Source organism: Taeniopygia guttata, chromosome 5, assembly GCF_048771995.1.
Source record: "Taeniopygia guttata chromosome 5, bTaeGut7.mat, whole genome shotgun sequence".
In the NCBI taxonomy this organism is placed as follows: domain Eukaryota; kingdom Metazoa; phylum Chordata; class Aves; order Passeriformes; family Estrildidae; genus Taeniopygia; species Taeniopygia guttata.
This window is the reverse complement of record NC_133030.1, coordinates 37165188-37177266: the sequence shown is the minus strand read 5'-3', so window position 1 is coordinate 37177266 and position 12079 is coordinate 37165188. Positions and strand designations below refer to the sequence as shown.

Genomic DNA, 12079 nt, shown 5'->3' with positions numbered 1-12079 from the left:
TCATAAAATATTCTGTAAAAGTATTTGAGTTCTTATGTTCAGTACTTATGTGAGAAAATAAAACTGATTATCTAGAATTTTAAAATATACTGTATTTTTATAACTTAAAAAATGACAAGTGAGAGAAAATGCCAGATGGACTATTTGGCTTAAAGTTATAACAAAAATGGAAACAGAAAATGACAATAATCAGGCAAATATAATTTCATGACTGAAAGTTCCTAGAGAATCTTGGTTTAAAATTATTGAAATAGTTACATGGCTGTCTTACAAACATTTCAAGTCAGTAAGAATTAACAATTTCTGCCATAAAATATACAGAGTAATTCTCTAAAACTTTGTCCAATGAGGCTACCTCTATGTGTGTCATGCTTAACTTCTTCAGCTGGTGATTGTCTGCTTTGCATAAAATACTTACAAAATTTATTTGACTAGGGAGGCAGAATATGTAATTGTTCATGACTGGCATAATAGCACAGTGATTATGGTAGTTATCTAAGAGGAAGGATTCTCTTAAGGGAGCAGGGTGGGTGGTGGTGGAATGAAGGCACAAATTCCTCTTTGCTGTATGTGACTAATATGATACTTGTAAAGAAAAAGAAGTTAATATGCTTGGCACATGAGAGGTAATTTTTGGAAAAAGTAATTATCACAGGTAGTGCAGGCTCACAGAAATTCAAGGAGATCCTTTCTCCATATATGAAATATTGGTAATAAAATTTCTGCTCAAAATTTCCATGCAAGGCCAAGGAAGCTCTTCAGAAAATATAGGGCAAACTTCCAAATGTCAAAATATGTTGTGTAAGTATTTCACTTAAGACTAAAATTTTTGGTAAAAAGATGCAGTAGACATAATATTCTAGACATCCTACCTCTGTCAGGAAGTCTCTCTGTATCTTCAATATGATTTTTCTTAATTTTCAATTTACAGAATGGAGAGTGATAAAAATGAGTTGATTTGTATGCCACATTGATCTTAGAACTAATTAATTCCTTTTATGATAAGGACCATTTGAGAGATAAACATTCTATGTTGTTGGGTGAAATGGAACGTAAGTATGGGAATTCTTTCTCCTTAAGATGTGTCTTCTATATTTTAAAATGAAGGTAGGTAACATGTATATATATCCTTTCTAATTACTCCTATAATGTCTAAATTTATGTTTAAATTAGACACTTGCAGTGTACATCAAATACATTGACCATTTATCTACTATTTTCATACATCTCTAATCTATGATATGTATTTGTTTGCTACAGTGTGATTGTAGGAGTTTCTTCTCTGCCAAGATGCTAAAATAAATGTTTGAAAATATTATGATTCATGTGCCAAGGTTTACTTCCAAGATCATGCTAGCAGCTTCGCAGTGGGAATACCTTTTCTTAAAAAAAAGAAGAGAATGAGTATCCAAGTCACTTTTATGTCACATCCAGTGAATAATGTAAAAAAACTTAAAAAATGTATTTATTTTGTCAATAAGAGTAGGGAAAAAAAGGGTAGGATGTTGCAAGTAGGGAAGAGATTTATATGCAGGTTCTTTAAATTAGAAGGGAAACATTACAGCATTATCTTCAGATGCTTAGCATTTGAAAACTTATGTTTATGTTTCTTACATGTGGAAAAATGTCTGAAGTTAAATACTTTTCACATGTCTAGGCCAAACTTTCAGAATAAATCCCGTAGGTGAGCAGTTGTGCAGTTAGTTCAAACTATTGCTACGTATCTTACAAATTAAATTTACAAAGCTTCAAATTTCTTCCAGCTCAGTCTGTCTCAGAACTTAATATTTTAAGGACAGATCTAATATGGACTTAAATGTTAGATTACCCTAAGCCAAAATTGCAAAACTAATTCCTCCTTGCAGAGTGAAGAATTCTAAGTTTTCTACAGATATAGTGATAACAGCAAGAAATATAGTCTCTGGTGATGGGGATGATCAGGGAAGCAGAAATTTAGTATGCAGTGCCTGACTTGGAGTCTAGTAGCTATGGATATAAGTGCAGAGCATTGATTTCCATGGTCCCAGGCCTGTTTATACATTTAACATGAAAATTTTTTCATTTAAATATTGAAGTAACTGGAAGGAAACAGATTCACCTCTCCTGTTTCTGATCAGCTTTACAGAACTCTTTAAGCAGAAAGTCATAACTGTTCTTGCAGGCAAGGGAAATTGTTGAGCTTTGCTACTGACTAAAAAACTTTGAACCACTTCAAATGGAAAGAAAAAGACCATAATTCTACCTAAACCAGGATACCTTGATGGCTCTGGCATTCTTGTGTGTTTGCATGTTTCCATAAGACAAAAAGGCATCTCTGCTATTAGAAAGGGGAAGAGCCCTGTATTCAGATTAATAATTACTGCGTTGAGACTGCCATGTATTGATCTTGCCTATTGGAGATTAATAACATGACAATTCCCTCCATTTTCTCTTAATAGAAGGAATCACAATTTCCCAGAGAAATTGCAGAGAGTGCTTCCAGCATAAGAGAAGCAATACACAAAGCTTTCCTTAGAGCTCTTTTCCCTACCAGTCCCGGACTCATTCCTTCTTGCTCTCAATTTACACTCACTCTTCTTCTTTAATAATACCTAAGACCCCACAATTTACTTGAAACAGCAACCTGATACTTGTTTCTGCCTCAAGTGTCAAGCATTTAAGTCAGAAGCTGCAGCAGCTAGAAAGTTTATGAAATTGAGTTTAGCAGGGGTTTTGGGTGAGCATCACTGGATTTAGGGCCTGGAAACCTACCTGTGACCATTTTCACACCTATTTACTATTTTAGCACTGAAAATATTTCCCTTTGATAAAATATATAGAAGATAGCTAGCTCTAAAACAAATGCAGCAAAAATTCCCTATGCTTTCTTAATAATAAGTTATTAGGGCAGACATTATTGTTATATGAGTGGAGATTAACTCTTGGACCTATTTTATGAGATTCAGCCTTTTATCTCTAAATTTCTTTTTTCTATTATAGCCTCTGACATTACGAGTTAGGTAAAATTTTATATATAAAAACACTGAATTAATCAGTGTTCATTCCTATGAAAGGGAATGAAAAGATTTATTGATCTCTTTATTAAAGAATAGCATGAACATAACATGACTGAAAGTATGTTGAAATAATTTTTAATGAGTTTTGCATCCTGACACTACAATATATTTTTTTTCTGAAATTTAAAACACTCCTGGAAATAATTGCTATCAGATCCTTCTCCCTTTGTTCTTTAGATTTCTATGTGCTATCTTTTACTTGGCAGATGTGTGTGTATACACTCAAAAGTGAGGAATAGGAAAAATGAGTTGAAGGAGGTGGATTTAAAGCTGCAATCAATTAATCTGTTGCTAGGGAACTGTCAGCTGCCCACTCACAAAATAGCAGTCAGCTGGCTGCAGTTAGGAGCATATAAAATGGAAGTACAAAACATTACAGCTCTCTCTATTCTTATTGATTTTTTAAAAAAATTATTTTATTAGTGCTGTTTTTATGAAGGAAAAAGGAAGGAAAGTTTGATAGCAAAGGTCAAAATGTCATACATATTTCGGTCTTAGTTGAGATGCTTAATTAACTGACTGCAGGAGTTTGGGTTCATATTTGGCTATGTTTATGTTTATCACTCAATTAATATGGAGTGGAGTGGTGCAGTATGTGGAAATAATAACAGAAGAGCATATTTGACCACACCAGGTTAGTCTAATGTGGTCTGATTGGGGAATACTTTGAAAATCCTAGGCATTTAATGGAATGCCAGTTAATTCAAGCTTGATGAAATTCAAAGAGTGAGGTGTGGCTGATAAAGATAAGCCACATAGATACACACAGAAGCAGAAGATTTCATTTTACTCAGAACTCACTCAAGTGTGTGAGGTTTTTCAGACTTAAAACAGAATTCCCCATCTAAAGTTCCAATGGGATTTTTGATTCTGGCAAAGCATCTCTCACATGTGTTTCAGGCTTGTTTTGCTTGTTCTGGAAGAAAGGGCCTTGTTTTGAAAAGACTTTCATAGTGTTTTTGAAGATTTTAAAGAAATATTAGCATAGAACCTTCTTTAAACATATTTTTTCTGTAATATTTGGTGTTCATGGTTTTCAACGTTAATGTTAAAGACTAAGGCAAAGCACCATGAAAATTTTTCTTATAACTGTCTTGGTGCTTTCATGGTCATGTGAGGCAGAATACAATGATACATCCTGAACAATGTTCTTATATGGCTTCTACTGGGAGAGGATAAAAAGCTAGATCAGATTTTGACATTTCCTACTCGTCTTACCATTTATATTCTTGCTTTCATTTCTACATATGTTGATGTATGGGAGAGGCAAAAAGTAGCAAAAGATAAGATGGAGGACTTGGCTTTGGTCATTCAATCATCCAACTACCTTTGGTCTCCTACATACCAGCTGTAGGAAGCCCTGGTATTTAGAGCTCTGTGTCTGCAATTTTAATGCTTCATCCACACTTAGAAATAATAATTATTGTCATGTGTGCTTGGCAGGAATGAACCAACTTAAATGCGAACCACCAGCCTGTGAGCTCTGTGTATGCCTTATACACTACATCTCTTGATGATTACCTGTAAGTACCCGTGACAAACAACACAAAATGGTTATATATAATTGTTTTCCAGTGTGTATAAATAAGACCTTTCAGAATGAAAAGCAAAAAGAAATAATTTTGGGACATACCAGAACTGTCTATGCTTCTTAATTTTCTAAACAGAAAGAATTGTCTCTGTTATAGGAATGAAGATTGCATAATTTTGTTTACTTTTCATTACTTGCTCTTTGTGGTAGTAGAACTCTAGGTTGTGGAAGGAGTTGAAAAATATGTTTTAATCTTATCTAACTGATCATAGAGCTGAGACAAGCATTTCAGGATCAGTAATGGCTGATCATGACCCCCCTGTAACTTTGTCCCCATCTCTGTCCATGCCTTACTCTGTTCTTGTCAAGATAGCACTGCTGAAATCAGGTTCCCAAGTGCAGTAACACAACATGGCACTGCTGCTGCCATGAAGGCACGGGGCAATGTGCTCATCTTGTGGCCTCAGGTCTCTTGCTTTGCTGGTGTGGTGCTCTGCATGTGTTTTCTGGGTGGAGACAGGCACAAACCAGGACAAAGTGTGCAGGAATGGTGTTGTGGCTGCTCAACTCCAGCACGTTGCAATGTGTAGGACTGAAGGAAGAAGGAAACAAATTTATCACTGTGCCAGTGCAGGTTGCAGTCTGCATTTCTAAACTGCAACTGCATGTCTGAAACACTTTATTTCACTTAAGGCTTTGGATCTTAAATATTAATCAGTTTGTGCTCTGTGTAACTGTGTGTTCTGCTTCTGCCCCAAGTCACTGGGAACCAGCTGAGATGAAGTACAGTGACTGGATACCCTCACTATTGCAGAACAAGAACAAGCAAGAATAAAGTTTTAACCTGGAAGTTATTGCTAATACAGTTTGTGGACCTTTGAAACAGTTTCAGTATTGTAAATTTAATATGTTAGCTCAAGTCTGCAGAACAGGTAAATTTTTGAAATTTCAGGGTTAAATATTAATTTAATGTATTCATAATGTATTTAATATGCAGATTTATGAAGTCAGGATAATGTGCAATTTAACTTTTAAAATTCATCTTAGAATAAGGGTTGCTGGAATGATGACCTCTGTATGGGGTTTTTTTTTGTACCATCTATCTGTTTGTACCTCTTGCAGCTAGGTTTTCATGAAATGTCATAGGGATATGCAAATGCCTAGTAATAACATTTTATTTATTTCTCATATTCAGGTACTTTTTATTCCATGCTTCCACTCCACGTAATAAAATTTTATTGTCGGCAAAAAAAGCACATATTAATCACAAGCTAATCTTTTATTTTATATTCTGATGAGGTATTTTTAATGAGAAATTTGGATGCTGGATCCACATTTTCAGTGGAGCAAATGTCTTTTAAGGTGTGACTAAGAGGAAGCCCACAAATATGAAGGATATTTTTTCATTTGGTGCATAGAATATTAGAGTCAGATGAGAGATCCATTATGTTATGTTACAGATTGTCTTGGAAGGACTTTAGTTACTAAATATTAGAATGCTTGTACATGAATTGAGCATTCTTGCTTGATTCCTCCTGCTGCAGACTTAACATGCTCTGGTACTGAGTTTATATGAACACTGTAAACAACAGGTCAGGGGAGGTGATTCTTCCCCTCAGGGCTGGTGGGACTGCAGATGAAGTGCTGTGTTCAACAATAGGAACAAATTGAAATAGAGAAAATCCTGTTTTAATCTAAGAAACAACTTTTTAATTCTGAAGGTAGTCAAAGACTTGAACAGTTTGATGGAGGAGGTGGAGTCTGTCAGCATCTCTAGAAATATTTGAAAACTGACTGGCTGTGTTCCTGAGCAGCCAGCTGTAAGTGATCCTAATTTGAACAGGGAACTAAGACTAGATGATCTCCAGAGGTCACTGTCAACCTCAATGATCCTTTGGAAATAACTAAGACCACAATTAACTTCCTGATCGTATAAAGAATGTTTTATTTTGATTGGATACCAAGGGAAAGTTTAAATGCACCATATTTTCCTATTCAGGTGAACTGAATTTTCATTGTCTCTATTAAATGCAATTAATGCTGGGAGGCATTATGAAGAATTAGAATTTTCCATAATTTTGGCTTTCTTTTCCAGGACTGCACAAGGACTGGCAAGTACTCCCCAGATACATTAATAGCTGCAAACACCAACTTCATTGCTATAGGAAAATAACTTGTGTAGCAATGAGGTTAATATTAATGTTGACAGGCATATAGGTGGAACCCTTATTTGCAGTGATGCTTGTGTAGTTGTTTTCCTACTTCTATCCCTTTTTTTTCCCCTAGGATTATTTTACTAGGATAATGTCTAAAATCTGACCCTTCTTTGCACATCAATGTTCCTCAATGGAATAAATTACTTTCACAACTATTGAATATTGGAGAAAGTTTATTACTAAGTGACAGTTGCAGCAACCAGTTGGATGAAATAGGAAATTCAAAGGTGCTCATGAAGCAGCTGTATCACAGTATTTTTAGAAAGACTTATATATTTTTAGAAAGAAACTTATATAATTCCCCAAGCTGTTACAAAATAACTTCTGAAAAAAATAAATAATAGTATTATTGAAAATCTGGGAATCTGTGAACTTTGAAGTCTACAGGGACTTCATGGTACCTAAATATGAATGCTGAATCACTTATGTATCTATTAAAAATCACTGACTTGGGAACTTACACAACAGGATGGCAAGTAATTATCAATCACCTTCTACATCCAGTATAATGTACTGCATTTATTATTTTATGGCATTGCAGAGTAACTGACACTTTTATCTCTATCAGCAAATCCTCAGTTGGCTGCAACATAAAAATATCAAGGTATCTGCAAATATTTTTTTAAAAAATATCAAGGTATCTGCAAATGAATTTTTTTATATTTTATTAAATCTACAGTTCTGACAGGGAAAGTTAAATATTAGGTTGGTTTTTTTTAAGTATAGGAGTAAGCATTGAACAAGACTGTTTGAAGAACAGTTCAACTGACGATGGCTTCTTTTTATAGATCTGAATACTTTCCATCCTCACTGCTGTAATGCTAATATTTGTGGACAAGAGGTGTAATAAGACAGTTAATATTGAGTTATGTACATGCTAAATGACGAGCAATTGGGCTCAAACTACTTGACCAGACAGTTGATGTTGTGTGTAATGTCAGAGTTCCGTCAGTCTTTTTCAATGTGAAAGCATTAATTGTATCCTCTTCCTTCCTATTAATAGAATTTTCAAGAAAACTTTTGGGAACATAATTGGCTTTGAGAATATATTTCACTTTAAATTGATCAGATGTGATAATAATTGAATAAGATGAAGTTTTGAGCTGAAGATGGAAAGAGACACTATGATCTCAACATTTTTTTTTTTTTTAAACAGTAAAATAAGCATTTTCTGACTGTATCCATAGTTGTGTTCTGTGTAGCAATGTTGTTGACATTTTCGTGTATGTACAGTTTTAAAATTACAATCTCTAAAGTATTATGGCATATTTTTCATGACTAGAAAAAGCCTCATATGTCTGAAGGAAACAGCAAAACCCAAACCAGTAGTGACAATTTTTTGGCCCCTGCATTTGAAAGAGAACTGACATTAAACTTCTGAGTGAAAGGAAAAAATAATTTACAATATTCTTGACTCCTTAAGATTTTGTCTGAGAAATGGTTACTGAAAACTCCAGTTCTGAAAGTGGGCAGCTGATAAATTTATTTGTGTGTTTGGTATTTGAGTAATTTATCTGGGTAACTGTGTTGACTGATGAAATGTTAAAAAATATCCCAGCACCCAAAACTTCCAAAAAGTCTCCTGAAATGGTGAACAATAAAATACCAGCTTAAAGTTGTGTTGTTTACTAGTACCTGTCAATTTAATACCTAAATCATTAAAATTAGAAAAAAAGGCAAGAAAAGTGAAGGAAGACAAGTAGATGCATTTTCTTCTCTCTTGTTAAAAAAATGTGGTGCTGAAAGGACATGTGATAATTGTAAACATTTCCAGTGTTCATTGTTAGAAAAATGTGGCAAAAAGACTTTGAATAAGGTACATTGTTTGTGTTAAAATGTGCCTCCAGGGTGTTCCAAATCATGTTTTTGATCTTTAATGTTTGTGTAGTGTCCATGAAGAGCCCATATAGGCATATAGGAAACCAAAATAAATTGATTATTTTTGAATATGAAGAAGTAAAAAAATTATTTGAAAACTGTTTCTAATCCTTAAATGAACACTGAGATGAAAGCCTGGGGCACACAGCTTGGCAGTGTCAGGGGTAGTGGCTGAACTGGGACTTTAAATAAGGTTTGTCTTCAATATGCAATTGCAATTCAATAATGCAATTGTTCTTACTGAGCATTGTTCAAATGATGTTTTTTTCCCCTCTGGCTTTAGTCAGTCTTTCTTGACAATCTGGAAAAGTTTTGTTTAGAAGTCACCTCACTCTTCATCTAAATTTGTAAGCTACTGTTCTCAAGCATACTGTTTAACAAAGGGTGCATTTTTAGTGGCTCGTGTTAAAATTAATTTTGATAATACATTTGCACTAAAATAATTGCTAGGACTTCAGTTGTGGATTGTTTTGATTGTCTCTGTGTAAATATACTTCAGAATTTTGAGTTTTCTGTAAATATAGGAAAATAAACGAACAGTTCACCTTACCTATTATTTAGGGAAAAGTGGTCAAGGTTAGGGTTTTTAAAAGAAAAAATGACAAGGTTGAATATTAGTATATTCAGTAGATTAAATAAACATATGACTAATTTGAGATCAAGCAAAAGAAGTTAAATGTCAAATATTGCTAATTTTTTTACATTTAATACATCAGTAACTATAAGTTCTGTGAAACTACAGTAGAGCAGAAGGATGTGTTGAATGTATGTCTTATCACAACAAAAAATGAGTTTAAATATAGAAAAGAAATAAATTCTAGTGAATACAGGAAGGTTGCATTAGTATTTCATGATATTTTGTCTTGCTATGAATGGCAAGATTGTATGTTGAAGAAAAGAAATTTTAAATTTATTAATTGAAATATATACACTGTTGTAAATTTTCTTTCTCTTTAATGTTTTCTGTGAAGAGAAGCAAAAACCTAAGATAGGACAATATAGTATGATTTTAATGTGTTTGCATTTTGCATCATCATTATGTTTCCCTGTCAGTACTAAGAATTTTATTATGCTGACCCATTTATTATTGCTGATGTATGCATCAGCACCTTTATGAGTTCATCAATATGAGAAAATTCCTCTGTGTATTCCAGGACAAATGTGCTGGTATGCTTCACGCTTGATAAGAGAAGTGTCAGATCTGACAAACTTTGACACAGCTGATTATTTTGAGCTTGCAGATCATCTAGACTAGTGCTTGTTATCACCTTTGCTGATGAGGGCACCAAGCATGACCAACTCCTCCAGGATCTGATCTTCTCTCACAGTTTGGTTTGTGGTATTCCCCAGTTCAGGGCTACCATGAACACTCTCCCAGCTCTGCATGTTCTTTCCCCCTTCCCCTCCCCTTTCTGCTGTGGCGGCACAGAGGAGAGAATTGGAGGCGGAAACTATGAAGAACACAAGTCTAGATAAGATCAAATTACTGGAAACATTAATGAGATAAGAGAACAAATAGAATAACAGAAGTGTACAAGAGAGAGTGATTCATGTGCAAAAATGCTCAGCACATTCTGGGATGCCAGGACAAAGAACAACATGGGATGGCTCCCACACTTTGCCCATTTATTCAACCAGAAGGAACACTTTTGAAAGGGAGAGAGATTCCCTTTCTGCCAACACAGGAAATGACTCGAGGTGTTATTGAATAATATTTGGGTCCCAGCTACTGCAAAATATTAACCTTTTCCTGGCTGGAATTGGTACAGACAAAAAGGCAAAATCATAGTTTTCCATGCAAATCTTATGAAATATGTGCATGTGCCAAAGTCCATTTAATTTCCTCCTTGCTTCAGGGATGCTATGCTACTGCCTCTGCCTTTGAGGAACAGGAATTACAGCTGTCAGTCCTGACTGAGGTGAAAAATTATTCTTGCCAAGGAATAAAATTTTCATCTTTCCTAGAATCTGAAAGGCTTTTTTGAGCACTTGAACTGTTTCTGTGTTAGTAGCAGGTACTTCATAATGAATTATTAAAACTTGATGTTGGATGAATTCATCCCCATACACAACTTTAACAAATTTTCAGTGTTAGTAGCTGCAGTAATGATGGAATCTAGCAGTTACAGAGCTTCCACTTAGAAAATGATAGCAAAGATGCTTGTGGTTTTTTCCAAATGTACGATCACACTGTTATGGTTCTTTTAATGACAGCAGAACATTAACCAGCCTACTTCAACAAACTGCAGTCCCTCTTTGACTGATGGACACAAAAAGGCAGAAAAGGCCTATTATGTGTAATCTCCTCTACTTGAAATGGAAAATTTTTCTATACCACCTAGAAGAAAAGAACTTCAACCACAGTGGGTGTTTTTAGTAAGGGATTATTTGTAAACTATTATTCCACTCCTCCCCTTCCCCCAAGTAACTATTGAGTGGGAATTAAATATTCTTGGAATGTAATGTGGCAGGAATGTGTATGGCAAGGCTAGCTGAACTCTAGAAACATCACAGACAGGTAACATGGCAACTCCTGAATGATGGTGTGTGTTTTATTAAGATTTATCTATGGAGGAATTATAATGGATGCGGTGCACAATTACACATGGGTGTGATGCACTGATGCTTCTCATTTCCTGAACACAAATGGATGAAATATGATATTTGAGCTTTATGTTTCCTAATAGGATATGAAGGCATATTAATTTCTTGTATCTGTTGCAGCATTTGCTTGTAAGCTGGTGCTCAAGAGTATGCCAAGACTGGTGCAGTTATAAGAATTTCTCATACTGGAAGCTGATGGCTTATTCTAAAGCATTGATTACCAAGGCTGTTCTAGGCTATGAACCCAAAGAGAAGAGGAGGAATAAAGGTAATTAAATCATAACTGGAGGCATCTAAAAAGTGCTGGAGAAAGAGAGTAATCTTTATAATCTGCATGTCAAATGAGAAGGAATGCAGTTTCCAGTATAAAGCCTAGGGATAAAGAAATAGAAATATAAATGACAAAAAATTTTGACCTGTAGTACTTGAGGCTAGAGGGTGTTTGGTGCATGTGTTTGATTATTTACATGTGTTTATTACAGTATTTTCAATTAGGATAAGTGAAGAAACACTGACCGGCAAAATCCTCAAAAACTTAGGGGCTGCAGCAGAGATGCATTTCCTATTATAATGTAGAAATGTTTCTGGCTCTAATAAAGTACATTAAAAAGTGCCCTTCTGAAAAGTTTTAATATGAAGTTTGCAGGCATGCTTACAAAAAGGTATAATTATAACATCACTAACAAAATCCATTGTAGTTAAGTATGTGTCCTTTCACCAAAAATATATTACAAACCTCTTATGTAACTTAATACAGGAGTGACTTGGAGAGCTGAGATATGACAGTCCTTGTA

At 34.7% G+C, this 12079-nt stretch overlaps 1 protein-coding gene across 1 annotated transcript in view; it reads left to right on the top strand.

Annotated features, from left to right (window-relative positions):
* The window catches only part of LOC115495539 (uncharacterized), a 131855-nt gene that overhangs the window by 76510 nt on the left and 43266 nt on the right, over positions 1–12079 (top strand). Inside the window, exons 5-6 of the mRNA XM_072930650.1 lie at positions 932–4579; positions 5347–11553. The gene's annotated coding sequence lies outside the window, so the exon portion shown is untranslated. The remainder of the gene's footprint in view (positions 1–931; positions 4580–5346; positions 11554–12079) is intronic.